This window comes from Egretta garzetta, unplaced genomic scaffold (assembly GCF_000687185.1).
Source record: "Egretta garzetta isolate BGI_Z169 unplaced genomic scaffold, ASM68718v1 scaffold617, whole genome shotgun sequence".
Taxonomy (NCBI): domain Eukaryota; kingdom Metazoa; phylum Chordata; class Aves; order Pelecaniformes; family Ardeidae; genus Egretta; species Egretta garzetta.
In genome coordinates, this window is record NW_009260188.1 from 31,811 (window position 1) to 56,973 (window position 25,163).

At 39.5% G+C, this 25,163-nt stretch overlaps 1 protein-coding gene across 1 annotated transcript in view; it reads left to right on the top strand.

Annotated features, from left to right (window-relative positions):
- Positions 1-1,162: 1,162 nt before the first annotated feature.
- Positions 1,163-25,163, top strand: part of MAP1B (microtubule associated protein 1B) — a 65,409-nt gene continuing 41,408 nt past the window's right edge. The window contains exon 1 of the mRNA XM_009642175.2: positions 1,163-1,256. The gene's annotated coding sequence lies outside the window, so the exon portion shown is untranslated. The remainder of the gene's footprint in view (positions 1,257-25,163) is intronic.

The window sequence follows — 25,163 nt, forward strand, 5'->3', positions numbered from 1 at the left end:
GCAATTTAACTCAATGATTTTATGCAAAGGCATGGTCAGGCATGTGGGGAGGGGCCACATGGCTCTTCCTCACCTGCAGTCCCTTCTGTGTTTGCCAGCTAATTTGTGTAAGTCTAATGATGTTCCTTTAGGAAAAAAAAAAAAAAAATCACTGTAATGTTGGTGTTCAACATCACAGCAGTGCATGGACTTACCTGTAGTGCAGCTGCCTGCTCACTGTTTTTCAAAACCAGAAGATTTTCCAGAAAAAATTAAAAACAAGAACATTATAGAAAAAAATGTTAAGCATGTTGTCCTGTATGGATTTTGGTTTGGTTTGGGTTTTTTTTATTTATTTATCTAGGAAACAAAATCTTATAGAAGGAAAGTATAAATTTGTTATTTTGTTGAACTGTGGGTTTGTTTTTTTTTTTTTCCTGGTCAAATTTCAATCCTTAAAAATATATTTTGGAATAATAGATTTTTTGATCATATGTTTCATGTCACTTTCTAAGTAGTGGGGAGGGGGAAACGGTAAGGAATAGAGATGTGCTGTTTAGTTTTAAAAGAAAAAAGATCAAGCATAGCACTTTCAAATCTCAAAACTAGAATTTTGATACTTCATAAATAAAAGATCACTTAGATTTTAATTTAAAATACGTGATGCTTCAAAGCTTTTGAATGAAGAAGTCAGCAATTTAATACTTTGTATTTAAATATTAATTTGCAACATGCTAGGTGGTGCTGTCTTTTCTTTTTTCTCAGAGGGACAAGTACAATGGACCTGCAATGTGTTTAAAGTGTCCTTGGAGTGGCTCACTCTTTTGGTTTTGTAAATCAGTGTATTGATATTTTAAAGTCAATTCAGGGACATCAGTAACTTCTTGTAATTTGGCTACTAGGTTGTGGGACCAGTGGCCCTAAAGCTGGGGCCCTAAAGGATGGTCACCCTTTGGAAAGGCAATTTCCTCTTGTTTGTGACTGATTCCTGTCCAGAGTGCTCCTTTTGAGCACTCAGCACTTTCCAAAAAATAGGGGTGTGTCTTGAAAGGAAGAGAGGCTGGGTTTGGCATTTAGAAATATGCAAATAGCATGAATGCAAATGAAGAAATACTCAGTTAAAACGTGCAGTGCTCGTGTATCAAACTAGATGGTTTTTGTATTTTGAATTTTAGGAATCCGATCATGGGACACAAACTTGATTGAATGCAACTTGGATCAAGAACTGAAACTTTTTGTGTCTCGCCACTCAGCTCGATTCTCTCCTGAAGTTCGAGGTGAGTTTTTGGTAGTGTTTGACAAAGGGTTTGGTTTTGTTTGGGGTTTTTTGTTTGTTTGGTTTTAAAGAGCAGAATTAATAAATACACTCTGGAATTGTGTGGGTCATTTTAATTTCTGATTCTTTACAATTAATAATTTTTTTCCTTTATTTTAAAATGTGGCTCAAATTATAGTTTGTTTTAACTCTCTTACAACTTAGCTTTAAAATAATCAGCCTTTTAGGTTAGTTTTGTGTTTATCACCATGATTGATGTTAGTTTTAAGGCCACATTACAGTTAAGTAAAACTCACTTTTTGACTGAACAGTTTTTTTATGTAGCACCAATCTAGTAGTCCCAGAGTCTGAAGCTTATTTGTAGTGGGTAGAGCACATACAAAAAAAATACCCTGAAAGGTTACCTCTGTAGTTTGATAGAGCCAGAAATGGTGTCACAGCTCTTGCGTAAGTGTAGCTCAAGCCCCACGTTTCTTCCCGAAGGGCTTGGACTTTTTCTTGGTATGAAAAGCTGAGAGGTGGAAGGTCTATTTTGACTCACAGGGACTTCATTTGGCTGGTATAAGGAAATCAGAAATTTACAGGGCTCATAGGACTACATCTCTTTGGCTGCCTTTTCTTCAAGCCTGTCCTTCCTTTAGAGGATTCATACAAAAAAGCAATAGAAAAGAAAAAAAATCCAATTTTGTGAAGTGCAAAATTTTATTTTGCTCTGGTTGCATGGGAATCAAGTATTTGGTAAGTTTTCTAACATCTCATTACTTTAACATAAATGCTGAGTGAGCATAGGTGAAATCAATCACTGTTTTCATGTAAAAAATATGTAACTTTCTCAAAGGAGTAGAGTTTGCTTTCATTGGTGAAATCATGGTGGCCATGTGCATGTTGACTAGTACAACCTAGTACTGATGAGCGTTATAAGTTCCAGCTTCAGGAACATCTGTTAAGTGTGGTGAAAAAGGGCTATGAAATGTTGTATCATGCTACTACATCACATTCCTAGGGTCATTTGCTATACGCTGTTGCCAAAGAGATCCTGATGTCTTGCTAGCATGACAGCACTGACCTGATGGTTTTGAATAAAGTACCAAAATGTCTTGTGTAACTAATTCTTCCTCTTGCAGCATAGGTTATAGCAGATTTTGCTGTATCTCCCCATATCTATAGAGAGCAAAACCTTGCCAGAGTTAAGGAAAAAATACACCTCTCGGATCCTTCCTCTCGTTTGGAAACAAACAGAGCCAATACAGCAGTACTCAGTGTGAAGATTTAGAGTCAAGGCATTTAGTTCCCGATTTACACAGAGGTAAACTCAGGCCTGGAATACATGTCTTTCATTTCAGTTCAAATTTCATGAAGCTGATTCAACTTCTCAGTGACACTAGCTGCTTTGAAATTAGCAGAATTTATCTTTAAGGGATGCAAGACACAATGCATCCCATTTTTAACATGTATGTGTTTTACTTTAAAACTTCAGGGAGAAAAAATGTCCTGCACTTCTCCTTTAGCAGAAATATTCCAGTGTGTCTAATATTTTTTGCTGTCTTGTTTAGATGATACATCCTGATACCATTGCATGAATTAAAATACTCTGCTTTCATATGATAAATATTGCAAGAGTATGTACCCCTTTTTTCAACAGAAAGATTGTAGAATTCTCTAGGAATTTTTCTCTAGGAATTGTATCTTTGGTTGATTTTTTTTTTTCCTGTTTGTCTAGACTTGTCTGTTTAGTCTGCCATTGTGTTGAATTACAGCTTAATTGCATGTGACTGGAATTCATCAACATCTCTATGACAAGCAGTAATGAATGTGTTTTTTCACCACTGCTCAGTCTTTAAACAATAAACTGTCAAAATCTGTGTTGAGAGAGCATTCAGGGAGCCTGAAGCTTGGATAAAGGTAACATCCAGGAATAAAGCTAGCCCTCTTGATCAATTTCTTGTCTAAAAATCTTGTGGGGAAGCCCACTGGCACCTCCAGAATCCCACTGCACAGATCAGAGGATCATTTATTGTATTGTGGTTCTCTGTTGAATCTGCATGAGGCTCCTTTGTATCCTCTCTACTGTTTGGTAGGGAGAAGAGTTTTTTGTTGCCATTTGTTAATAAAATTTCAGAACTCTTGATTTCTGTTACAATGCCCAAATATTGAGTTTTGAGTGTTTAACCAGTGAAATGGTCAACAATCATACTGAAGAGATGGCTGTAAGTATGTATTCCCTTATGGTCCCAACTCAGAAATTCCGCGGAATTTGGGTAACTAGGTGACTTTTTGTCCAAGAAAAGTATCCATCTGAGGTGATGGGGTGATCTGTGGGATGTAATTAAACAGCCCTTTTTTTTTTTTCTAGTTCTTTGAGACTAAGCTCTTTGTGTGAACCACACATAGGGAGAGTTTACTTTTGAGGAAGGGTAGAGTCATCTAGTGTGTCTGCACAGCTCCTAGCGTCGCCAGGTCTGACTGCTGACTGAAGCCTGTTTGATTATAGTGTTTAATTATGGTAATTGCAGTGCCATCTGAGTACATGCTTGCATGCTTCTCAAAGCAGCTCAAGGATACACACAGCAGCAATGTGAAGAGTAGGACTCTTTCTCCAAAAGGAAGCTTGGAGGAAATGGGGCCGACCCTGTCCCCATGCCATATGCCTGTGAAGTCAGAGGAGAGGCATGCAAGAGATTATGTCTGTCAGAGCATTCATGTGTTTTCACTTGAAGAATTTAAGGTCTGATCCTTCTCCCTGTGTAGTGAATAGCAATGTACATATTGGTACTGCAGGGAGCATGAACAGATCCCAACACTCTTTTTTTGTGTTCTTTTCAAGGGAATGGATTGTCACGGGTGGTATTTGTGCATCCTGTATTCAGCTGCTGGGCAATTTATGGATGATTTGATCCCTGAAAAATAGGATTCAGAATGGAAATGCCAGCAGATCTTTTCTGATACCTTGTAAAGCAGCTGAGTTAGCAGACTCCTTAATAATACCAAATATTCCAGAGATGTTGTTGTCAGGTGCTGGTGAAAAATGAGTAACAGAGCTTATTAACTGGTTGTCAAGACAACAGGCAACATGACTTAAAATGGGTACTCCAGTGCTTGCCTCCGTTTTCTGTCATGTACTGATAATTCCATCTTATGGAATCACATCACAAGGACAAAAAATTCAAACAACGAATTGCAACATGTACATGCTGGAAAAAGAACTATGAATCTGGTAGTGAGGCAGAGCAAGTGGAGAGCCTTGGAAAGAGCTATGTTGAAATTGCAGCTGTACCTGCCAATCTTTTTGTAATTAAAAAAGAAGTTTCAGCTGCATAAAGCAGCTTCACAAAAGACCAAGTAAATGGGTTTTGTTGTGGGGGTGTGGGATGGTGAAGCCATTGAGGGCCCTTCTGCAAGGCTTCCACACCTGCTGTTTTGTCCCTCAGCTTCCACCTGGGGACACTTGACTGTTGCATTGGTGCCTATTCAAGCCCGTGTCTATATGACATCTGTTCTATCTAAATAGCTGTTCAGTAGCTAGTCACCCCTAATCTTCTAAGAAATACTGCTCAGGCAATGCACTGTGGCTGCTTTATACATTCTTCCTAACAACAGAACAAAGTACATCTGTGGAAGATGGGTTTCCTGTCTGAGAAGTGCCAGGAGGTTTCCTGTTGCCCCTAAGTCAGCAGTTGGCGACTGCACTGGCTTAAGTGAGTCCTTCCTTACCTGTGCCCAAGACTTTATTTTTGCCAGCCTGCCTGTGGCCAGGGGGGACCTTGGCAAAGTGCAAGGCATGTGTGGTGTCTCCTCAGCACCCACCTGCATCATCTGCAGCAGTGGGCTTGTGTCCTTCAGGCTTCCTAAAGAAGGTCATTGTTCTCTGAAACTGTTGTTACCCCAAAAAGCCTTAAGCGCTTTTATTCTGAAAGTTGCCATTTCAAAAGTTACAGTATAGGACTGTCAATATCCTGTGGAGAGTTTTTGGATCTGGGAATTTTGGTCATCAATGCCCACAGCTCCATACTTTGCCAAAGAGGTGTGTAGTCCCATTGCTTTTGTCAAAGCAGATCTAAACCCATTTAATATCACACCTAGTAGCTTGCAATGTGAGCTTGTGGAGTTGCTGATAAAATCCTAGAGGGTAGGGCTTTAGTGCTGCCTTACTGAAAACTGCAGTTCATCAAAATTTGTCAAGTAAGAGGACATAGATACTCCAGCAAAACCTATCACTTAAAATGAAAGAAAAAGACCCAAGAAGTCAAGACCAGATTTCTCAGCTGGCATCAGAGCACCATCACTAAGTGCCTAGGAATTAATTTTGCTTAAAATCTTTAGTCTGATATGCACATTTAGGGACACCCTATAAATACAATTATTCAGCTACTGGAGACTGCAATAGCTGGAATAGCTGTCAAGGGGAGTCATTTTAGCTCATTATATGTTTGCTGAGGTTAATTTTAGTTGGCTACCAGACTTGTTTTGTGTCTTGAAGTATTTGTGCCTAGGAAGAAAGAAAATGGAGGCAGAATAGGACTTGAATAGAGAATTGAGCTGACTCATGCTGCTGCGGCTGTGAATGGTGTCCCCGCAGGGCGTTGCTGCCAGCGGCCAAGGGCTGCTGCGGTGGGGCTGCCCGGTGGTGCGAGGCCAGGGACCCACACTGTCCTCGTGGGGGCAATCAGACAGGGGCACATGCAGTGCTCTCATCTGCTTGCAAGCTTTTTTTATAGGGGATGCTAGGATTTTGGTGGCCCAGGAGAGGATTATACTGTAACAGCCTATATGTTCAGATACATGAATTGTCAAAGCCTTCCTTTCTTAGCGCTAATCAAAATTCCAGAGATGGGTTAATAAGTGGCTTTATCTTTTTTTTTTTTTTTCAGTGAATAAATTGTTGCACTTATGTGACAATCATTCTGGCACTGACTTCCATTTCTGCTTTTTTAGGAATGATCTCAAAGAAAATTAGCATGAATTTACATTGCTGCCAAAACACCAATACCTACTGATGCTAAGCTGTTAGCGTGAATCAGCAAAATGACTGAGAGGTTATTTTTAAATGCCTTGTATCACAAGTACATACAATGAGTTGAGTGGTCTTAGAATAGCCCATATTTTATGGGAACAGGTTTTTGACTTGTGTGAGGCAGCTACCAGAGGCAAGGGATTAAGTTAGTTGTGAATAATGATAGAATTTTAACTCCATTATGAAACTTGAATCCCTATTCCTCTTTATTAGAATGATAATTTGTCATACATAATGATATATTCACAAGGGTTATTTTGTTAAGGATTATTTAACAAAAACTTAAAAAATTATAATTCTTAATTCGTCCCTTATGAGATTCCACAATCTTTCTTTCTTAACATTTTGTCTTATGTGGGACGTCTGAAACTGAAGACTTAAACAATATTTTATTTCTGACCCTTGCCCAGTATCATTTACAGATGACCTACCTCTTATCCCTTTCATCATGGATTTATATTAAAATATGTAACCAGAACATCATTGACACTTTTCATCTAGTTTCTGGTTTTCATGGTGTTCTGGATTTGGCTGGGATAGTGTTAATTTTCTTCATAGTACCTGGTATGAGTCTGTCTTTTGGATTTGTGCTGCAAACAGCGTTGATAACACAGGGATGTTTTCGTTACTGCTGAGCAGGGCTTACATAGAGCCAAGGCCTTTTCTGCCTCTCACCCCATCCCACCAGTGAGGAGGCTGGGGGGGCACAAGAAGCTGGGAGAGGGCACAGCCAGGACAGCTGGCCCAGAGTGGCCAAAGGGCTATTCCATGCCATAGGACATCATGCTCAGCATATAAAACTGGGGGAAGAAGAAGGAAGGGGGGGACATTTGGAGCGATGGCATTTGTCTTCCCAAGTCACCATTACACGTGATGGAGCCTTGCTATCCTGGAGATGGCTGAGCACCCACCTGCCCTTGAGAAGCAGGGAATAAATTCCTTGTTTTGCTTGGCTTGCACATGCAGCCCTTGCTTTCCCTATTAAACTGTCTTTATCTCAACCCATGAGTTTTCTCACTGTTACTCTTTTGATTTGCTCCCCCATCCCACTGTGGGGGGCGTGAGCGAGCGGCTGTGTGGGGCTGAATTGTTGGCTGGGGTTAAGCCACAGCACATGGGCAACATTTTTCTCAGATATCTGCTTTTCTTAAATTTGTTAAGACTTATCTTTTTTAATTGCCTAGATTTTCTGTTACTTTCTGATACAGTTTATCAATCAGTTGAGAGAAATATTAGATGTTTGTAACTGGACTTTATAACGAAAAAAGACTTGATCCAAAGGCCACTGAAATAATTGGATTGGACTTTGGATTAGAGGAAATACTATCTACTATTCTTAAGGCAGAACAAGGACCAAATTTTCACATAATGAGAGAGAAAGTGAATATTGAACTTCTTTCTTGCCAAGTAAAAATGGTGCTTCATTTGCAGTGACTTGCCTACCACTGTATTCAGCAATATGACCAGACCCAGGGAAGAAGAGTTGAGACACTCCTTGTCTCTAGACTGACTGGAATGGGGAGGACATGTTCATCCTTGCTGCTAGCTGTAGAATGAGAGTTGCTGCTGTGGCTGCTGCTGTCCACCTTGCAACAGCATGAGGAGCTCCAGCTGTCATCTGCCTTGTAGAGACAAATGCAAGAGATGCATTAGTGCTGGCTGCAGATCCAGGTGCTCCTGTTGGTAGGCTGCTGGCAGTATCCCATAGTACCTTGCAGTCCATACGACTAGGTAGGGAAGATATGCACTTCAGTCAATAATAGTCACAAACGGAAAGCTGGATAGTTCTGTAACAGAGACCCATGCTTTTGCATCAGACCCCCAGGTGGTCCCACCAAAAAGACATGATGGTTACTTTTCGCTTGTAGTCATTGATGGCAGTCTGTTCCTAGAGTCGAGAAGAAAAGCCAATGCACCTGATGACCTAGGTTTGCATGCTGTCTGTGTGTGCAGCATAGACTCATGGTAAAGACATGACTCTTCTGGTTCCTGGCTTTTATACTGGTCAAAATTAGTCTGTTCATGATTCAAAACTAGTTGCTGATACCAGACAAAATTAAGTTTTAAAAAAAAAATTATATTAAAATAATGACTAATTCAGAAACCAATTTGTTTGAATTTCAGTATTATTTTGACATCGCAACTTTATGTATTTTGGTACTAGAGAGCGTATCAATAGTGATGAGATGAGCCACTGTCCTGTGTCCCTATGTCCTGGTCTCCTGCATAGCTGTACATTGGAGATTCTGCCCATCAGAACTCCTGGGAAGCTTAGGGTTTTATTTTAAACAAACAAAAATCCACAAACAAAAAAACCCCACCAAACGCAAAAAAATTCTTCTAATGAGGTAAGCCATATTCTTAGGTTGTGTAATCTCTGAGTGATTGTAAAGAGCTACGGAGACTCTCACTTGGAAGTCAACTCCCCCCTGCCAAAGGCAGCCTTTGGAAGCTGTCCCAGTTTCATGGCAGTTCTGTGGCTCTTCTGAAGAAAAGACTGATCCCAGCTTTGGCTCCCATGTCCTGAGTCACAAATAAGCTTTTCCAGGTCTCATAAGCTGTTTATGGTGGCTTGAGTTTCCCCTTCCATCCCTGAGAGACTAGAAAGAGCAAAGGCAAGAAAACCCATGGGTCAAGATAAAGATGACTTAATAGGTGAAGGAAAGAGGGAAAAAAACAACAAGGAAAGGAAATCACTCACTACCTCACTACTAATGCCCAGCCAGCCTCCAAACAGCCACCTTGGAAACTAAACCCCCTACCTTCTTCCTCTACTCCAGCTTCTGTTGCTGAGCATGGTATTATATGGTATGGAGCATACCTTTGGCCAACTTGTGTTAGCTGTCCCAGCTTTGTCTCCTCCCAAATTCTTGTCCACCCCCAGCCTACACTCTGGTGAGCAGAGCAGGGCAAAAGAAAGCCTTGATGCTGTGCAAGCACTGCTCAGCAATAGCCAAAACATTGGTGTGTTAACAACACTGTTCTAGACACAAATCCAAAACACGGAACCTTACTGGCTGCTGTGAAGAAAGTTAAGTCCATCCCAGTAAACTCTTCTGGAAAGGGTTGTTTCTTAATATTCTTATGTGTATCCATTAGCAAGAGCAGGGCTCCAGTCTTGGATGAATCCTTTCAAAAGACCATAAGAGAAAGGCTGAAGTTTCCTGGATCACTGTAAGTGTGAGGAAATCAGCATCATGAAAACTGTCCCAGACACATGGGACAGACAAGACAGACTAGAAAAATATTAAAACAGGGAAGCCTTGCTTTCATCTTTTTGTGTTCTAGTCATGGTTTTTTGCTGGCACCATTGTTGAACTTCTGGGAAATAAAATATGGGGTGAAGTCTGACAAGACCAACTAGAGGGGTCTTGCTTCTGATCCTGGGGCTTTGAAACATCCAGTGCACATCCCAGCATGGGTATTACGGCCACCCAGCACGCTTTCTTAACCTCAGGCTGTGTCCTGAAGTTTTCTTGGTCTTTCAGAACCTGCACAGAGTTTAGAGAAACTGAAAAAAATTAATAAAAAGTTACTTTCTATATGGCCAGTACTTTAAATAGATATAGAAGGTAATGCATTGAAGAATATCTCTGGATAGGATTTAATGCTTGTCGCAAGCTAATAATTTAATGACATTACTTGTAATTGTTTGTCTAGCACTATTGAATTTTTCAAAGTTATCATTAGTAGCTGCAAAGCTCAGAGTCTAAAAGTTTATTAGACTTGGGAGATTTAAATATTTTTCAATACTAATTAGGTTTTTGTACATTTAACATTTCCCAGCAACTTCATAAATTTTAATCTTTCTGTCCACTTTTTCAATAATTGTATTACAAAATGCCATTCTTTTTACATTTCAATCCAGTGTATATAAAAAGACTTGAAATGGTATTTAGTTTATTTTTTTATCATGTCCTACAAAGTGAATTGCTGGATCAAATTAAAAACATGCCACCTTTCAACATAGCACATGAAAGACATGGAAGTCACCAAAAAGAAATCCAAATGGAGATGGTGTATTATTTAAATGCCTCTTTAAAAGTAAGCATAGGCTCCTTTGATTGTAGCACTGTCTCAACTGCGTAAATAGTTTGGCTGCACCAACTGTATTCCTGAAAAGTCCCATGTGGGAATAGTTGCTCTGCACCTAACAACCCTCTACACCTAGTAAAGCCTGTAATTACAACAAGCATTACAATTTGTCTCCATCTTTAGTGGGAGATGTAATGTCATTGTATGTCAAGTAGGGGATTATCATGTGGAAGGAGACCTTGCCAAGATTCTCATTTTGTGTTGAATAGGAGGATCTGATAGTACTAAACTGTTAGGAGGAGCTGTTGAGTGGGCTCCTCCTAACAGGGCTGTGCTAATGCGTGTGGGTCCTCCAGAACCATTTATAGACAGGAATCACAGGAAAGAGGAGATGTAAAGCATTTAGATTTTCTTAGGTGGTATAGACTGCCTGTTCAGTCCATTGAACAGTCTAATACAATCATGCATTAGAACCGTACTTACCTAAAAAAGTATAGTTTTGACTTCTGGATTGTTTCATGGCCTATGTGCTCCCTTTGTAATTAAATTGGTTTAAACTGAAAGCAAATGCTAGGCCAATGAATCAGTTTCTTGCAGAGAATCTGGAAGAACCTTAGAGTTTTACTTTATTTCACAGGTCTCTACTTTTTCTAGTTTCACACGGCATGTTATTTGCAGACTTGATGCTCCTCCAACTTTCAGTCCATTCCTAACTTGAGTCTTTTTCCCTGCTGATGTTGGACACAGCTGGGTATCTATGAAATTACCTGTGGCCTCCCATGATTTTCAGGCCTTCTTAGGGTGCTCTGAGAATCAAATGAATTTTTAACACAGTGCCTGCTACTTTCCAGGATGGTAGTAGTCAGCGTGGTATGTTCAGCCAAGGGCAATGTTCTGGTCTGGCAAGGTGACACTTTCTCCCTTCTTGTCTTAACTTGTAGTCACAAAAAAGCAGGGATGACTTTAAAAGAAAGGGTCACTCCAAAAGCTTTATTTCGCTATTGGAAGTGAAAGAGTGGTGGTGCAAGGCAGCCCTATGTAGAGCTACCCTACCAGCTCCCAATGAGCTGGTACCTCTACCCAGGACAGTGCACCCCCCATGCAGTTGCAGCCCCAGACTTCAGTCCCCAGGAGCAGAATGATCTCATCAGTGATGGGCCTTTCAGAAGACCATCAGGAGGGTCTTGTCACATCAGTATTTAGCTTTGCCACAGCTCTGAGTTGGCAGGGCTCTGCTGCCGTGTTTCAGAGACAGCTTTGGCATCTCTGCAAGGGCAGTTTTTGCATGGGCAAGAGTACAGATCAAAGGCTTTGTATTCTGTGACACTGATGTCCGAAACTATTTTCCCTATTTTCTTGTTTATTTTCTTTTTAGTGCTTCAGCTTATTTTAAACATTGTATCCTATTCCTCCTGGTTTCCTGAAAAGAGTGAAATGCTGAGGTTTGATATTAGCAGGTGTTTTCAGGACTACAGAGAAGCTGTGTTCATCCTAGATGACACTTGCTTTTCTTCCTTTCCCCGTGTTGTTCCTCCTGCACTCTTCCTATATGTCACCGTAAGTCACGGTAACTTAGTGGTAAAATGTGAATGGCATCTTGTCAGTACTGGCACTTCTAGGCTTGCTGCCTTTCTTGGAGCCACACCACAGCTAACTACAAAGGAATGTTTATTTTTTTAAGTGATGAGTTTTGAAAAAGCTGTGGTCAGGGATGTCTCTGCTCACAAATGATGTTTTGTAGTTTTTCCTCCTTCTACTTCTGGCTTCCCTCTGCTATTAAAAATGTTGGAGGCTACTTCTGGCACTTCCAACTGTTTTTTGGTCTTCCTTTTGAGCAGATTGCTGTCTCTTTGTCAGTGATTGTTACCTTAATCTAGGCAATGATCAAATTAGACCAAAGTCCTTGCTGAACCCCACCAAATATTACTCCCTCTACTATTACATGTCCATGACTTACTTGCTAAGATGGATACTCTCGGAGAATATGAGGTCAGTATTAGACCATTTCATTAGATAGTCTAGGTAACCTGGTTGTTGGCTAGGTGTGGACTGGACACAATAAAAAAATCTCATTGGTAATGACTGGCAGGGAAAAAAAAGAGGAGATGTTCTTAAACCAGCAGAGATGTAGCTTACCTGGATCTGCCTTGCCATAGTACTGTGACAACAGTTTATGCTTTCTAAGTGGGATTAACAGGACAGATATTCTCCACCGAGAAGACTGCGATCAAATCACAAATTGGCCGCATAAAGCTTGGAATCATGGTTGCTATAGCTGACAGCACAATAACAAACAGATTCACTGCTGAGTTTGATGCTTTTTCAGATTTTCATGTCAATTAGACTCTGAATATTTTCCCCAAATATTTAAAGAACACTTGAGAATCATTTTTGAGATCCTGTGAAATAAGAGGAGGCATAGGAAAGCATGAGCAATCTCAGTCTTGCAGCTCTATTCATTCATTATCTCTGATGTCTCTTAAATTGTTACTGTTTTCAGACATCATTTTCTGGTGCAAAATGAAGTCGTAATAACATACTTCAGGTTCAAAACTCATCCTCATCGAAGTTGCTACATAAAACTCAGCATCATATCATGCAGTTACAACTACTTGATATAAAAAAAATTGAAATAAGCAATTAAAAAAAAAACCCCAACCCCAAACAAACTAATGACCTGCATCATGTTTTCCTACCCTTTCGCTTTTTTGGAAATCGCCTGCCATGGAATTATGCTCCCTTGTGGTTTTTGCCAGTAGATGGCATTCTCAGTGCCCGTACTAGCTGCTGTGTGGTCAGCAAGCACATACTGAAGCCAGTATGAGCACTTCTGCGCTGTGCTTAGGTCACAGTTCTTAATGTGAGACATATGTTTCTATTGTGTTCTGAGATCTTGCTTGGAGTTTAAATTTCAGACAGTTCAGCTCTGTTGACTGTGAAGGACGAAATGTGAAATGAGCTTGGCAAACTTCAGATCTCTCGTAGTCAATGGAGGAAAAGCAGAGCGTAGCTCATGCAGGGCAAGAGCGCTCTCTGTTTGAAGGCCACAGACAGTAATCATTTATGAAAATGCTTAACATTACATTACATCTGCAGAGCCAGTAGGCAGAAAAGCAAGACCATTATACATACAGCTGTATTTGTGCATAAATTAACACATGCTGTAGATATACCTGAGGAAACCAGCCTTACAGTTCACGCATTCTCTGTCCTTTCAGGATGTCTCTAACAGACCTGAGCTCCTCCTGTTTTGAAGTCGTAATATAACCGCACCAAGACGTATAGTAGTGCCTCCTCTCCCATGCTGAATTTAGAGCACAGCATGGAATAAAAGACTTGAGACCTAAGCAAGGAGACTCTGACTCACTTGTCAGGTTTGGTGTATCTCAGGTTTTTTCCCCTGTCTCAGTCTGTGCTATGACTGTCTGTTAGGAATATAGGAATACAGTAGCACGTAGTTTGACAAAGCATTTCAGTATTGTCTGTCTAAAAATACTTGTTTATACAAGTTCAATCCCAGTGTGGCCCTTCGCCTTTCTTAAAGATGGAAAAAAAAAAAAAAAAGTCGTGGCTTTCTAAGTAACTGTAGAACACATGATCTATCCTAAATCAAGAGACCTGAAGTCTCTTAATTTTGCCCCTCAACTACATAAAGACTGACTGTGGCTGTTGCATTCAGATGCTGTAGACAATCCCTGATCTGGATTATTCAGTTGCAGGGACGTAATGACATTTAATTCTTTTTGTCTTGCTTCAGCTTCCCATCGAGGACTGCTCTGCCAAGTGTGCCAGTAGGGAATCTAACGTCAATGATTTATGCAGCATGGCCTTCATTAGAATTCAAAATGAGGCCACCAACTCTCTTCAAATAAGCTACCAGCCAGATGTTAGAAAGTAATCACTACAGGGATCACTCAGCTTGATTTGAAAATAACACTAAAGATGAAAAGCTGAGATTAGCTATTCGCCAATTTGTGTAACTCCTTCAGATTTCTGGTTTGTATTAAAAACAAAAAACATGAGGACCGTTTTATGAAACTGAACACCTGCATACATCTGCATGGGCAAAACCTGCTGATATATGCAAATATTGGTAAAAGGACATTCAAATACTTTTCAGTTGATTTAATTGTGAGCAAAGTAGCAGGGCTCTGGATGTTTGCTGGGAGCAACTGTCTGTTACCACTTATTAAAAAAAACAATCCAAACAACAAAAAAAAAATCAAAACCACCCAAAACCATAGCTAGCAGTTTATCTTAAATTGTGATTACTACATCACTTTCACAAATTCTGCTTTTAACAAGTGTAAATTATGAGTAATTTTACTGAAAACAGATGGGTCCCTCCAGATCTACCCCATGATATGTTAGGGCAGCATTGGAGTGCTGTTGAAGAATTGCAATATGTAGATCCCATCTATGGACAGTTGGAGCGAAATGGTTGTGGGGAGCTGGTCTATAGCTTGTAGCAGGGTTCCACATAAGATGAAGTGCAGCACTGCTGGGTTGCTGTGGCACCACTTGAAATAAAGCCCAGCAATTCTCTCCTATGTTTTCCTTGCGAGTCTGGGTGGTGCAGGACTTGGCCATAAATCAGCTGACTTCCATTAGGCCTAAACCTCTGTAGGAAGCTGAGTGTCTGTGCAAAGCATAAGCCAAGCTGGTGAAATATTGTCTGCTGTCTCTAACAAAGCTCCATGTCAAGTGGCAGTGAAATGCTTTTAAGCACTGTCGCGTGTCTGTGGAAATGTGTGCTTTATGATTACTAAAACGTACTTGCCAGTCCTAAATCCAGGAATGCTTACAGGGTAAAAGTTAAAAAGCCATGGGAAGATGAAGTAAATGACATTTTGATTACCCCTTCGAGTCTGACTTGGTGACTGACACAACCTTCAAATCCTGGGGGAAGAGAAGTGGCAAGGAGTAGTCTTTTGCCTTTTGTCACATATGCTGTGCCATCTCCACCTCTGCATGGCTGCTTATCTCATGGCTGAGGCTTAATTAGAAGACTTTGAGGCTGAAGTTGTGGAAGGGAATTTAAATTGCATCTGTATGGATTATGATCTGGTGGAGTTCATTAGCATGCAGGTGGAGATCATGCGCCTCTCCGCCTCTCTTCCCAGAGCTCGCGACTTCCAAGCATTTCCACATTTCCACACTCTGTCAAATCTGTTGTGCCTTATGGGCTTGGCCCGCATTTTTATATTAGCACAGTTTAATTAGGCAAGGAGAGATTGCTGTGTCTCCAGAATGATCTACAGATACGATAGATCAATATTTATTACAAAGATTCTTTCAAATAAATGTCCGTTCTGTTAGACAGGTTTGCTCATTCAGAGGCCCTTGAGCCATTTCAGAAACAATTAAATCCTCTCTGGTGTGAAGTGGAATATTAAAAAGGATTAACACTGAGAGACCGTGTACGCTCTCTCTAGTTTCAGCTGTGTTCCTATGCCCTACTATTCTCATCTGATACATATGTTTGATAGAGGGCATTGGGTTCAGGGACCTACCATCCCTTGCAGCCATGCAGAGCATAAGGGAGGATGTAAAATAGGTCAAGGCATTGGCTAAAAATGATCAAGCCCAAACAGAAATAAGTGACTGTAGAGAATATACAACCGCTGTGCTGTGAAGAACTTTCAATAGCTTAATTCCATAAAATTTATCCTGGTTATCCAAATTTGATGTGAAAGGCAAGTATGAAGCAGTCCAGTCTTCTAAACACTCATGCGAGTAGCAGGGTGTACCGTGGCAGTCCAGTAAATGCCACATGAAGAGAGCTTGCATGATCAGGTCATTGTTGATTTTTTTCCCCCCATTTTTCTTTTTTTTTTTTAAATTAATTTTAGCGTTCTGTGCAAGAGAAGCATTTTTCCCTTTGGGGAGCATGTTGGAATAATATGCAAAATCTGCTCATTTGTGAGAATTCACAAAGGACCTGAAACAGAAGCCAAAAATCAAAACTTTTCAACAGAAAAAGTCGAGGTGAAAGACTTTGTGATGTCAGCTAGTAAGAAGAAATTAGATAATTTGTAGAGAAAGCAAACATTTCCCTTTCTAAATTTTGTGCAGTTTGGATTTATTTACATGGTTAAGTTTGCAAGTCATGTTATTGTACGTATTCCTTATATATGTTTATAATGCTATATATATTACAAATATTCTGATTTTAAAATTTGCATTTTTCAGGTTAATGTCTTATGAACTACACAGTAATGTAACTTTGTAGAAGTGTAGCCATCTCAAAAAAAATGCAGTAAGGACCACAATCACCAGGTTAAAAAGTATGTTCAAGCTGGCAAATACAGCTGTTTGAGTCTTCAAACATAAACTGAATTTGTAGCAAAAAAAGTCTTGTTTCTGAAATTGCTCCTTTTTGGAAATCAGTCAGAATTTTGCTCTTGATCCTAGTGAAGGCAGGATCAACCCCAACATTATTTATTAATCCTGTTCTCCATAGGCAAGTATTTTTTTCTTAAGTTAAGAAAGAATACTTGTGCATTTGCACAACTTAAAACTATCATCAGGCATAGGTCAGTTGATTGACATCTCGTTAATCTCCTTTTGGTGTAACTCCCTTAGAAAATTAAGCGTGCCAGGCTTAAGATGTATGACGGCTCATAATGAAAAAAGAAAAATAATGCAACTCTACCCATTGTGCCAGGCAGTGGAAGCTACCAATGGAATTCTAATCTTTAACATTTCTTTGTGAAGAGAAAATACTGAAACTCACAGGATTTCTTTTCCCCCAAAAGAGAAAATAAATTAAATACTGAGTTATTTTAATCTTTGGGGGGGAAAATGCAACTATATTGTTATCATGTTCTTTAAGCAACCCCCAGCATTGTGTTTTTTTCAAATGTTGATGATCCTAAAAGTGTAGTTGAGTTGTGTTCATTTAATACTGCGTGGGTTAAATGTCTCACCAATGCTGACACTTTGTCATTCTACTGAAGTGCAGTTCCTGAGTGTCTGTAATTACACAGCCGGCGTGCAATCAGCAAGATCAGAAATGGATTGTATCACATCTAAAATAACATTTTCTTCATTGCATAGTCTAATTTCACCTGACATTTCCCAGCCAAGGCAGAAGCTTTCTGCAGGAAGCAGCAGAGTACCTCTGGTCTCCTTTAGACAAAAGACAGTGGAAAATTAAGTTATTATAAATCTGCTTCTAATTATGTTAATGAAATATTACATCATGTAGATCGAGCTGCTGTAGATCTTAGATATTTATTTTATTGTTTTAGTAGTTTGCACTATTTGTTATGCATGAAAAATGCTTTTGATAGCCCTGGCTGATCATACTTGCTAATGAACCAATGCCTACAATTATTGCACTTAAGGATATATCTTCAGAACATACAATGTTAAAGGGTTGAGAATAAGCACAACAGTAGCTGAAGAAACTGATTAGTTTAATCGGGGTTATTTTGCCTGCTGCCAGAGTATAGGAGGATGGATGCTGCCACTGGAAAACGCTGGAGCATTTAACCTGTGGCTATGTATTTAGGGAAAAAAATCTGTTTGTCCAGCCTGCTTCAGAAACATGGGTAATACAAAATGTTTTCTCCATTATAAAGACAGTAGGTATTTACTACCTTGTTCAGATCAATTTATTATGAAGGAGCATGACACTTTGTGCTGTGAATCTTAATAATGCCTGGAGGCATTCACATGAAAATTGCTCATTTAATTTTCACTGGATTACTTTTCTCATTTGAACAACTATAATAATGTAAAGTTAAGTGCAGAGCTCCAATAGCTTGCAAGGATTCCTTCCCAATATACTCAACTGATTTTGAAAGATTAATCTTTTAAAATACAGCTTCAGATTCCAAATATTTATTTTTTTTTGGCCTTATGTGGAAAGCTGAATATTTGTTATTAGTTCTCTTAGTTCAGCCAAAGCAGCATGCCTGTCATCAAAGGATACAGGCCATTTTTTAAGGCAAAACTTCTGTCAACCCAACTGATTGAAAGGAAATAGGTACTTGCACTAGGTCAGTGGTTTCCATTGCCAAAAAAAGGGGCCCAGCACAACACTTAGATCTATGTGGTTGGAAACCAGACATGTAAAAGACGTACTTTGTCATTGAGACGGATATTGCTAATGGAATTGCCTGTGAGAGCATTGTCTGCCAGATGATGAATAGATCAGCACTAGCGCAGGCTCTCAGAGGCTGCAAATACCATCCTCTAAGGCAGAGGAGGAGTGATGTGTTAGTGACAGCAGCTCTCGGGGGAGGAATGGTAGGGGCTGAGGAATACATCAAGGGGAAGATCAGTGGTAAACAGACAGACTGGATGGCTTTTACTCACCTTTTGTAAAATCTCTGGATGATGTCCCTCATGGCTATAAAAGAATAAAATGGCAAAAATTTACTGTGTCATATCATTCACCAATACATGGGCTGAAAGAACGTCTTTCAATTCCTTTGGATTTACTTATGTCCAGTTTTCCAGTATTTTCATCTCAAAACACCATCAAGAAATTTTTTTTCATTTTGGTAGCTGCTGCTAGCAGAAACCCTGAAGAAAGAGAGGGGGATTTTTTGCTTCCTCTTCTGCCCTTTAATTAGTGTGCTCTTCCCAGAAAATGCCCCCCAGTCACCTCCCCATAGGGCAGGGGCTGTGCTCTGCTCAGTGCCTTGGTACTTGCAGTACCTGCTCAAATATCTTCTGACAGGCTTAAGCGTTCAATGAAAATGGCCAACCACTTAAGATGGGGTTGGCCAGAGACCCCTCAGCTTTCACCGCTACCGGCTGCTTTCTTGCTCTCTCAGTGATAAGTACAGATCACAGAAGCCAGAGTTGATGCAGGCATTAAAATGAGAGCCAGGTTTGCCCACTACTTTTATGCATTTTCTGATTGAATATCGTTCAGGAAAGGCTGCAAGAAAAGAGGTCCAGAATCTGGACGTTATAGAAAAGGCTTGAATTTGTTTCTTGTGCCAGCTTTGTTCTGAGACAGCTTTTAAAACAAGACCACCCCAAAGAACTTTGTATGTCCATTCACCCTGTAGCCAGGCCTAGAAAAGAATTGGGTTAATACTGACTGAAAAGAAGAGGGAGAAGCAGGTGATGAGGGAAACTAGAGATCACTTTCTTTTTTGGGGTATTACTCAGAGTCTCACTAGGCAGGCCTTATGCCTTACTAGGGAATCTGTTTTGTTGGTTATGTCAAACTGCAATGTAACTAGTATTGTCTGCATTTTACTGTTATTTGAAAAAGCTATTCAAAAAAAATATGTTGAATCTAGACCTTTGAAACGCCTGTTATTTCCCTTATATCAGCCCAAGGGAAATCTTACTATTTCCAAAGCAATATAATTTTCTCCCTGGAGGCAATACTTACTAATAGCCTATACTGAAATTCAGACCTGGAAATTGCTTTTGTGTTCCCTTGAAAAAAAATCAGTGCCTACATACTCCATGTTACATGTGCACTTCAAACGTCATTTTCAAGTGAATCAGTAATAAAGGAGAATTCTTATAAAGCTTATACCTTTAAAATTTAACTGGGTGAGTGGCTCTTCACTAGTCAGACAACCTGTTCAGACTAGTCATCAGAATAATAATATCCAACAGTAGAGAGAATTCACTACCGTCTTTCTTTATAGTTGGGGTTTTTTTGTTATCCCATGAATTTTCTAACAGCTTCTTTCTACTGTACTAACCAGATAATCGGGGATAAATTGCAGCAAATCCTGACATGGTCACATACTTCAGAACTTTAAATGGTTGGTTTAATTACAAAGAAATCTGCATTTGTTAACAAAGTACTAAAATGCAGAAATAAGGAATAAATCCCCAAGTGGGAGATCATACTTACTACTAATAATCTTGCACGGGAATGCTTACTCTGTGTAGTTAGCAGTTTATATATGTATGTATAATTTGCATAAACAATGTAAAAGCCAAAGTTGAAACAAGATACTTTGAAAAATGATTTTCAATAATTTTTCTTTCCCTTCCTCTTTAATGAAACGTAAAAGATGGGAAGCCAACACTTCCCTTTGTGCCTCATTTAAACATTCCCTTTGTGCCTCATTCTGAATTCCTGTAGAAAACTGGCTGAGAAAATTGTCATTAATACCACAGGAACTCAGTATAGACCATGCATTATCAAATATGACTAGTCAGTGCTGCTACAAGCCGTTGTATCTACAGATAACTCTGCTGATGTCACATGTTTATGTGGACCACAGTGTAGCGCATGCTATAGGCGTATAGGGGAGCTGATTCCCTCTGTGGAGCATCCAGGTATGCCCTTGTTCTGGATGCAGAAGTCAGGGACCCCAGGGGCCTACAGTGTGTGCTTGTCCTCTTGGAAACCTTTTGGGACTCCCAGACTGTTGGATCCTTCTGCTGGCAGCTGCCAACCCAGTTCCTCTTCCATGGAGAAAGATCCCCAGTCTGCAGTGTTCTCTGTCTGTGCTACCCTTTCTCAACACTTTCTTGGACTCTCCTATGATTCTTATGTTACTCCACTTCCTTTGCGGACTTCCCATCTAGTTAGACTCTAAGCCTGTCAGCATAGGAAATGTATAATTTTTATAAAAGAAAAGATCACCAGATTATTATAAAGGCCAGGTCTAGATGATTCACAGGAAAATTTTAAGCTGAGGGAGATCATTTTAAGTGAGAGTTTGTTGTTTTCTTTGTAGAAGAAACAAAAATAATTTGGGCACTAGAAATGTTAACTAAAACCCAGTGGTTTTTGTGACCTTTCATTACTCATTTAAAAATAGTACAATAGACTTTTGTCTTCCCATGTGTTTTTTGAAGGGAAGCAAATTACAATAGTCAAATTATAAACCACTCAAAACCAGTAGCTTGTGAAAAAAAAACCCTGAAAATGTCTTGTTTGTGTCTATAGTCCTGAGCCATTCCTCTGATGAGGTTACAACCTAGCTTTGATGGGTATTCTGCAAAGGATCTTATACTGTCAGATGAATTCTGACTAGAAAAATACACGGATCCCAGGAATAAATTCAAGAAAACAATTTTTTGTCAGGAAATGACATTATGGTTGTATCTTGTTCTGTCAGCTTTCTTCGGTAGACCACATTTATTGCCATGGATCGAGACATTGTCTTACACTTGTTCCTACTCCACGCAGAAAGTAGACATGGCAGCTCACGATAGGTCTAAGTGCAGGTCTTACTAAAACTATTTGAGGTATTCTTATAAAAGGTAGCCAGGATTTTTTAGAAGAATTATGCAGTAATATGATACACAGTGAACACAAGATAACAGTGCAAGAAACTCAAGAAAGTGCTGAAGTGTAAGCCTTAGTTTTAAGCCTTAAGCCGTAATGTTCAAACCCACAAAGTTATGCAGAAAGATTTATCTTCCACACATCAAGTTTCTAGGCTTTAAAGGACAGAATTTTAATATATTCTCCATTTCTGCCAAGCACCCAATCTGAGGTTAATAGCCATACTACTGTAATTGGTAATTTTGTTTATTTATTTTCTACCGTGTTATCACTGTGCTGAACTAGCAAACTTAGACAGACAGCACTTAATTCTCTGTCTTCAGCTGAGGAGATCAACGTGGATTTGGTGCTCTGCAAGTAGGGAGTGCAAGATGAGAGTCCCTAAGAACCAAATTCCAGTGCTAGTTTGAATAGGTCGTTAAAAGCTGTCTTTTATATTAATGGAAAGGGAAACTTGTACATCATCATATATTTCAGATCTTCCAAATCAAAGATGTTTGCACCATCCTTAATTTTGGAGGGCGTTGTTCTTACATGTCTTCAAGCAGGACAGAAGATCAGAATTCTTTTGCTTTTCAAAGTACTTGCACTCTGATGTACTGAAGTGTTACTGCCTTGTAACTTAAAAGTCCTTTTCGGAGGTAGTGAAAGATCCATCATCAGAAGCTCAAGGCTTTGGAGGCCTTGTTGTGTCTTAACTAATGATAAGGTCCTTTCCACTCTTATTCAGACTCCCAAGCAGCAGTGGCATGAGTAGAGGGGTCATCCTTGATCTTGTGCTGACAGCTGCCCATGTGAGGTCTGACTGCATGGCAAATTCACATTCCAGCTGGAAAGCCTGTTGGCTGCTTCACAGGTTGTCTCCGTGGTCTGGTTGGGACCAGGAGCAACATGTCCAGGAGCAAACATCCCTGAACCCACCCAGAACTGCACTAGACCTCAAACAGGGGCAGGTGGTATCCTGGAGGTAGCTGACCAGCGCACTGTTCTCTACAAGGAGGTATTTCATGCCTGAGAGGGTCTTTTCTTCTGGCTAAGCTCATGGGGACAATCAGGACCAGGGCTTATTAGAATAAATGTTGCTGGTGGTAAATAATGCCTCTTTTATACAACAGATAAAATGTGTTTTTCTGAAGTCCCTTGCAGTGTTGTACCTTGACCTTGGACTTTGTAGCCCTGCTTTATTTAGTACATAAGAGAACAAGTACTGACCTTAAATACAATGAGATGGAAAGACATTTTTTCATTCTCCAAAACCACATGAAAAGTACCAAAACAGTGAGAAGTATTTTTAAATATCTCCAGTCTTAAATGTTGACCAAGATCTTTTCTTAAGTGCCTTTTTTGGAAGTCTGATCAGCAGTGCAGGTAACTTTCCCAGTGATGGTAATAGCAAAGATACATAATGTAGGAAAATAGCAGAATGAAAACTGAGGTTTTGTTTCCTTAAAAATTACTAATGTTCCTAGTGATTTCATCCCACTTACTTTATTCTCCCTCAGAATAATGCTTATGAATAGTAATACTTATTAATATATTCTTATTTCAAGATATGATTTCTATGAGAAATCTGAAACTTGCTTGTTTAACTTTAGAAGTAAGTTTGTGTCAATGTTTGATCTCATAAGCCAGATATATGCTAATGGGTGAAAATATGTTTCCACTTCAATAAAATATTTGGAAAATGCTACCTTCAGGCGGTTCCCAGTCTAGAAATTTAACAGCTATCACTGTCCAAGGACTTGAATCATTGTGTGCTCCATTGCAAGGTGCAAGTATATAAACTGAAAAGGAAAGCTTAAACCATCAGGAGGATATTGGATCTCTTCTTGTTACCTCTGCAAAATATGTTAAATGTTCCTGTTTCTCTATATCAGATTTCACCTATTAGCAACAGTGAGACAGAAGAGAGCCTCTTCTCCGCACTTCATTAAGGACAGCTGGAAAAAGAAAAGAAGAAATGGAAGAACACACAAATATTTGAAATGGAAAAAAGTCTTGAATTCTTTAACTCAAGCTTTTTCCTTCTGATGTTTTCCCCCATGCCCTAGGGCAAAGGCAGGTGCCCTTTTCTGGTTGTTAGGGCAAGAAAAAGCCACCTGAAAGTCAAATTTGGGAGCTTTTGACTCTGCAGTCAGTGTTCATTGACCCTTTGATAGCACAAATATGGAAAAAAAAGACTATTAATATCCATTTACGGTATTTTTCTTTTTTCACTGAATTGGAAAACTTCTCCCCGTCTCCCAGACATCGCGCTCTTCATCTGGGCCTCATGTCTCTTACTTGAACTGATACTGAACATGAGATGCTTGAGGCCTCTGCCAAACCAGCTCTCTTCCATGCCCGGAGCAACTGCTAATCCTTATGTTTCTGGTATGCTGCCACTACAGCAGCACATTAAAACATTACAATCAATTTATTAAATATTAGGAGTGAAGCAGCTGATTTTAAAATAGCTCTGTGCAGGAATCATTGCCTTTTTTCTCTGTTGACACTCAAGGCATCTGAGAACTAGACTAATTACTAGTTGCAAGTAGCGCTTGAGACGGCACTGCAAGATGTTGAGAGATGTCAGAAGACAGCAGTATTTACCCTTAGGGATGAGGGTAGAAGTCTGACCAGGCAGTTTGTTTATATTTAGCAACACCCTCTCTCTGCTCTTGTAGAATATTTGTTATGCATTTATTTTTGTGTCAGTTGATAAGCTGTGTGCTGTACAACAGGAGATCACAGGAGACAGGCATGAATAATATTAGACATGCTAGGAGGTAAGAGAGGAAAGTGAAATAACTTTTCTTTTCATCTTTCACTTGTCCTTAAGTTGTCACTGGATAAGTATCTGATATGATAGGGCTTGTCTTCAACAGCAAAAGACAACGTAAACTAGAAGGTGCTGTTTCTTTGTGGTCCAAAGGAGGGTGGCAATCTGGGCAGTGATTTGCACGTACGCTTAGAGAAATAAGCACCTGTGAGAGTTAAAAGTTAATGATTTAAGATAGTTAGCACCTTCCCAAATATATTTCTTAAAAATACATTTTAAACATTATGCAATAAAAAACTAATACATGGGATGAATAGATATGAAGACAACAGATTGGCTTCAGAAATTTTTAAAACAACTTCATTATCACAATAACTATACTACTACATGGTTGGGTCTACTTCTGAACTGAAGTGAATCATTCAGTGGACTAACAGATTTGGCTGGATCCTGTCCTTCAAAGATTTAAGCACTTATGTTTTAGCATAATAATTTTACAGAGATTTAAAAAAAGCACTTCAAAGTGTGGAGTTTTTTAAACTTTCTCTTTGTCTTCTGATTTGTCTCCTTAGTCTCATTTTGCTGAGAAAAGCTTGAATGAGATAATAAAAAAGGACACACATATCTGCAGGTGCTTGGAGCTAAGTTAGTAGAGTTAGACCAATGCCTTTAATTTAAGTTGGTTTTAAGCTTTATACTGAAATACTGAATTTTCTTCATACTATTTACTACAGCTCTTAATCCACCTGGTAGATGAACCAGTAAGTTTATGCTGGAACCACTGCTGCATGCGCATGTTGCAAAACTCAGTCCACAGGAGCAGCTTAGTTACTAAGACATTCTTGAGTAGAATTTCTTAGGCCTATTGCTAAGG